The sequence below is a fragment of the Tursiops truncatus genome, chromosome 19 (genome assembly GCF_011762595.2).
Source record: "Tursiops truncatus isolate mTurTru1 chromosome 19, mTurTru1.mat.Y, whole genome shotgun sequence".
NCBI classification, from domain to species: Eukaryota; Metazoa; Chordata; class Mammalia; order Artiodactyla; family Delphinidae; genus Tursiops; species Tursiops truncatus.
Genome location: NC_047052.1, coordinates 38,071,714 through 38,078,248, shown reverse-complemented (window position 1 = coordinate 38,078,248; position 6,535 = coordinate 38,071,714).

The window sequence follows — 6,535 nt, the reverse complement described above, 5'->3', positions numbered from 1 at the left end:
AATACCAGCAGCTGACCTGGTCCAGGATGCTCACGGTGGGGGGTGGGGGGAAGCGGAGGTGGGGGGAAGAAGCCGTAGGCCCTTTCTAAGCCATGTCTTTACCAGCGGGGTGCCCTGGGCAGGGCCATTTACCCCTCCTAGGCCTGGGTTTCAGCATCTCATCTGGGCCACTCAGACCACTGTTGCTCATCTATTGAGCCCTTGTTAGCCAAGGTCTCTGGCTACGAAGGGAGGAATGTCTAGGGACTTCCTTTTCTTCCTACAGTTTCTCTCCAGGTGCCCCAAGGAAGCAGTTGCCAGCTGCCTTCTGCCCTTTCAACTTCCCCCACCCCCCACCCCCCAAGAGGGGACTTTCCCTTGATAATTCCACCTTCCTTTAGAAACTACCCTTGGATCGCTTAATGTAAAACCCTGCAGGGCCCCATTGCTGTCCTCAACTTCTAAAGGGAGGGGGCAGACTTGCACTGTACTACACAGACTCAGGACACCAGTGGGATTCTAGGAAAGCAGATTCATTTGGGGGCTGAGTCCAAGCAGGATTATGATGGCAAGAGCTGCCTGCTGTGCAGTGGCCTGCCTGGAGATGCAGCGATCTCCTGTCCTGATACCAGCTCCAAGTCAAGCTGGATGGCCAGTGATCAGGGATGCACATGGGGAGAATTCCTGCAGCTAGAGGGAGTTATACCTCGCTTACTTTAAGGTTTGTGAATCTTGTAAACCTGTACCACCTTGTGGGGTAAGGTGTTTCTTTCCCACTGCATGAGTTGGTGTTATTATTAATAAGAATAATAGCTATACTTTTTTACATACTCTTCATGTACCAGGCGCTTTCCATGCATTAGTTGTCAACATGACAACTGAGCAATCCTTCTCAAACAGAATTCAGATTATTCTTCCTCTGCTCAAAACCCTGCAGCGGCTCCCTTTTCATTCAGGACAAACATCAGTGACCGTGCAGTGGTTGATAAGGTCAAACCATCTGCCTTCCACCTCCACCTCCTCTGTCCTTATCTCATGTTTTCTGTCTTTTTCCTGATCACACTCCTCTAGCCGCACTGGCCTCCTTCCTACAATACCACTCACATAGTGTATTCCCACCCCCAGGGCCTTTGTACCAGGTGTTTCGTCTGACTGGGATGATCCTTCCTCTGTTACCTGGTTCACTAACTCTGTCACGTTCTTCTGATTTTTGTTAAGAAGTCACCTCTCAATAAGGCCTGCTGGGACCACCATTTTAATATTGCAATTTGCACTCTTCCACCCCCCACCTCCAGCACTCCCAATCCCTCTTTGCTCTTCTTTTTCTCCTTTCCTTAGTGCTGACTTCCTTCCAACATACGATCCAATATCCTTATTTATGGTGTTTCTTGTTTGTGGTCTGTAGATTCTACTCAGGTGGGGCTCTTTGATTGCTTTGTTCCCTGATGTATGTCCAGCACCTAGAATAGGGTCTGGCATACAGTAGGCACTCAATACATAGTTGTGGAGTGAATGAATGAGCTCATGTAAACCCTATAACAGTGGGTAGACACTGTGATTTCACCCATCTTAGAGATGTGGTGGCTGAGCTCAGAGAGCTTGAGGAATTAGCCCAAAGTCACACAGCTAAGTAAGGCTTCATCCCAAGTCTGTCTTACTCTGGGGTCCTAATTCTTAACCCAAACACCCCTACCCCAGGTGAGACTGTGGTCCTTGTACCTGGAGTTGGTATAGAAGGTAATGCCCCTCTGCCTTGACTGATGGCAGCCCGGTGAGGTCTGAGCTAGTTGTGCATCTTCTTCCCTGCTTTTCAGTGGTGCACAGCAGCTCTGTATCGAAAGGGTCTGTTTGCTCTTCTGTCCTGTCTCGTAGACTGTGAGGCCACGGCTGCATCTTTCTTCCCTGTGTCTTTAACTCCCAGCTGGGGCTGACCCACACGTAGGGCTCCGTGAATGTAGGAACCAGGAGCACTGTTAGGAAGTGTCAAGAAGCAGTGCTTTGCTCCTGCTTTCCTGATGGGCAGGGCAGGGACTTCTGTCTCTTTCACCTATAGCCCTTTGGCCATTTGGAGGATCAGTGAGCTGAAACCAGGCAGCAGCCCCCACCAGTCCTTGCCGATGCCTGGCTGGCCCCCGCTCCTGCAAGGAAGCCAGTTCCTTCTCACTGAGTCAGGGTGGGATGTGGTCTCAGTTGGAAGCTCTAAGGCAGGCATCTGTGATGGAGTATGTGTGTTGCTTCTCCTAAGGAAAACTACTCTCTGGGGACACAGCTACTCAACCCTACCAACTGCCAGTGTCCCTTGCGTTTCCACAAAGATGCCCTCTTTAGAGGTAATGTTGGCCATGTGAAATGAAGCTGGTTTCCCACAGATGGATTTGTGAGAGAGCATTTCAGAACCGTTGCATCCCCAGTCCTGAGTGCTCATCAGTAGGTAGTGACAACCATCCTTTGCGCTACATGGTTTTTCCCTCCCTCTCTCCATCCACAGGCTCTGAAATGCCTTCAGAATCGCTGTGTATAGGGACTTGGAGGTGAGCCCTCCTGTAATGTGATCAATAATCACTCAACCCACCTGACCCACGGTCTGGCAGTGCCTGGGGGCTTGCTTGTGCCCATCCTCAGCTCTCTAACTCACACCCACCGTCAGCACACGCTGTTCTGATCGGGCTGTGAGTTGAGGTATGCAGTGCTTGTCAATACCATTTTGTGGATGAATTCACCGGACTCTCAAAGATGCTTCAAAAGTGCTAGTTAGAAAGACTGCCCAGCCTCTCATGAAAGCACCCTTAAATTACAGCCCTGAGTAAATGGTTTTCCTGGAACTCACTTTCAAAATTTATTTTAATGTTCAGGCCCTCTTGGAGTTTTGGTTTCGATAGTCTTCTCTCGGCTGACCTTTCCTGTCCTCCCCATACCACGTACAGCAACATTGATTTTGCGTAATGTATTTTGATTTTAAGATTCAGTCCATCCATAAACTTTTCCATCAATAATCCCGGCCACACTCTGTGTCCCCTACAGCTTAAAGGAAAAGATCAGATTTATGGGGACTTTTATTTTTGGCCAGTTTAGTCATTCACTTGCCATTAGTGTCAGGGGATAAAGGCCTGAAGTCTAGCCCCAAGAGACTCCCCTCCAAGGGCACGCCTCAGGTCAGCTGCAGCAGCTGAGGGGTGGTGGGGGTGGCAGTGGCGTGGCCCTCTCTGTGCCCTGGTGGTCTCTGTCCTGGATGATGAGAGGGAGCTGATGATGGAGTGCCTCCGAGGCGGGGAGGGCAAGTGGGGAAGCTCACAGTTTGGGTTCCTGTTGCCCTCTTTTGCCCTGAATTCCAGGAGAAAGACAGTGGGGCGTCAGCCCCTGAATGGCACAGAGGCAAGAGAGGGCCCTCTGCTCTCACAGGCCTCATGGCCGCCAGGGAGGTGAGCCCGCCCCTGCCTGTGTGCACACCGCAAAGTGGGCCTGACTTGCAGTCAGCTTGTTCTGGGTTGGCAGCAGTTGGGGACCCATAGCTATCAGGCCCCAGGGTCTGGCCCATGGATGCTGTGTCAGTGTCACCACGCTGGGTTCCCTGAGCCTGGGGCTATTTGTTTGCGTCAGAGACAGGATTGCTGGGACTTGGAGACTGTCTGGAGAGATGGAATAAGGGAGAGAAACTCCAGGCAGAGCCTGTTTCACCTCAAACATTTATTTAGCCAACGTGTCCTGAGAACCTCCTCATTCATTTATCCAATGCATATCTGTGGGCACCAATTTAACTGTGTGCCTGGTGCTGGGGAGCCCACAGCATCCTGCCTACATTTCATCCTGCCTGCATTTCAGCCCAGAAGGGGGCAGAGACACACCCGCAAAGAGGAAACAAAAACTAAGCCTCATCCTCTCAGCCAGTGATGTGTAACGTGCAGCCCACAGCCCGCACACGAACATGCTCTCACACACAGACACACACAGTGGGAGTCCCGGTGGTCAGGGAAGATATGAAGTGTCAGCCAGGCAAAGACCTGGGAGAGGAAGGGTGCTGTAGGCAGAAGGCATGGCAAATGCCGAGGCCAAGGGTAGGGTAAAGGGGGTTGGAGGGTATGAGGCAGCAGAGTGTGGTGAATGAGGGGCTCAGGTGGGGCTAGGAGGGCAGGCAGGTGAGGGCATGCGGGGCCTTGTAGCCACAGTAAGGATTTCTGGGCCTAGAAGAGTGGGGCTCAGAGCCCAGTGGGAATACAAATCCAGTCCAGAGTGACCCCAGCCCTGGCAGGGGACCTTCAGGGAGGTGGCAGGTGGATCCCACCTGGGAAGACTTCCTGAACTCCTCAGCCCTGAGCGCAGGGCAGGATTTTGACTGAGTGTGGGGGCAGGGTTTGGGTGCATCAGCATCCCAAAGTAGCTGCCGGTGCAAGGATGGGAGGTGGCAGGTCTGGGGACAAAGAGAAGAGTCCAGTGACAGCATCATCGGGTGGAGTTGAGGGACAGGACAGGCTAAGGCTTTGGGCTTGGAGGTGACAAGGAGGAAATCTGACCCTGATGGCAGCATGAGGTAGGGGTGGGAGCAGGGAAACTGGAGGTCTCAAAGATGGACAAGGTCTGGAAGCTGGGAGCAGGTGCAAGGCAGTTGCCACAGACCGCTCCTTGTTTGGACACAGCTCCAAGGAGGGGCCTTTGATGAGTCCTCACCTGTCACTGTTCTCTTCTCTCCACTCCCTTTGCACTTGAGAGTTGGCTCTGACAAAATAGCAGCACACCTGGCCCAAAAAAGGTGTGAGGGTTTCAGGTGAACCACATGGTGCCCGAGTCCCCAGCAGAGTGCCTCACCCTATCCTTCCTAGGTCCTTGACCTGCTGAGGTCTTTGGACCTCTGGGCTTGGTTGGGAAAGCCCTCAAGCCTCAGGTTCTCCAACTGCAATATGGGTTCTAATTTCTGCCCTATCTGCTCTCCCTCCCCCACCTTCCATGGAGATGCCCATGGTGCTAGGCCAGGGTTGGCAGGAATAGTAGTATGTGGGCAGGCTCCAGGGCCTCTAGATACCATCTCTGATGAGCATCATCCTCATGGCCTGGGCTATCCATTGCTCAATGGTTAAGACAAATGCAAAACAAAACAAAGCAGAGCAAGGTGGTGTCCAGGGCTATGGAGTCAGATGGGCTTTGGTTCAGATCCTGGTCTTGCCTTGGCCCTCTTGGAACCTCAGTTTTCCCATCTGTAAAAAGGGTATACCAGCCGTGCTGACTGCAGAGGGTGAATAGAAGGATTGATTTTAAGATAAAGTGTTTACAGCAGATCACTCAGCACCTGGGATGTAGTACTAACAGCAACAGTTCACATTTTAAAGTGCATGCCTATCTGACTTTGGTGTTGTGACAATGTTGGATGGGGCTTTTCAGGGTCTTGACTGGCTCTCCTTGAGCCTGGGCACTTGGGAGGGATGGTGTTATTGGGGGAGGTGATAAGTAGAGCTGAGTGTCCTCTGATGGATTTTATTATAGCCTTTGTGTGTGTTATGTACACAATTATTTGCCAGAGTAAATCTTACAGACCCACGGAGAGTTGTGTGTTTTTAATATTCGCAATACACTTGGGGTTTTATTTCCCACTGGATCTATTAGTTTAATTTAGTACAGGACAGACTGTATACTTAACCAAAAGTTGCTTTGACATTATGGAGAATTAAGAGGCTGGGGCAGATGGATCTGAGTGGATCGATCTGCTTGAGGTAAAACTCTCATTTCCCCATGAGTGTTCTTCACCTTAATGGTGAGGATGGTGATTAGAAAACAGGTGTCTGGCTCCAATGCTTTCTCTAGACCCATGAGAATCTCCCCCTTGGCGAGATGTTGTTTGATGGTTCCACTGGAGATGCTGTTGGGGGCCAGAGGTGACCCCTCTGGTGACCTCCCAGTACCTTTGACCAGTCAGCCTTCTGAAGACTCGGCATCATGTAGTCAGGGCACCAAGACAGGCACAGAGCCCAGAGGCCTGGGGCACAGTGCTATGGAGGCAGTGATGGGATGGTCAAAGCTGGGAATCTTGGCTGTTTCTCTGCCATGCTGAGCTGAGCCTCAGCTCCCCCTGTCAGAGGTCACCAGGATCCCCACCTCCCGGGGCTGCTGTGGGAAGTGATGAGCTGAAGTCTGGGAAGCAGCTTTGTGAATTGTCATGGTGGGGGATTTATGCTGATGACTATGGTCCAGTATCCTCTGCATTTCTGGGTCTCAGGAGCCACTCAGGAAATGCCAGTTGGGCTTACAGATGGCTTCATTTCCAGGTCCCTAAGGTTTTGGCATCTTTCCTTCCACATCCTTCTGAGCCACCACCTAGAAGTTTCAGCCCAGAGCATCCCTATGGGGGCCTTGAGGCCAGTGAGAGGCACTGTGGCCCACAGGAGGCTCCCGGGTGCTTGGCGGCTCCCTCTCCCTCCCTGCAGGGTGGGCTGAAGTGGTGCTGGACTTGGTGTCGTGAGTGGCTCTGAAGGGTGAGGGGAAGCAGCAGGGCTCTCCATCACTGAGACCATCCTGGGCTGAGGCAGCCCCTGCAGGTCTGGGGGAAGGCTCACTTCTGGCCCCACCTAGA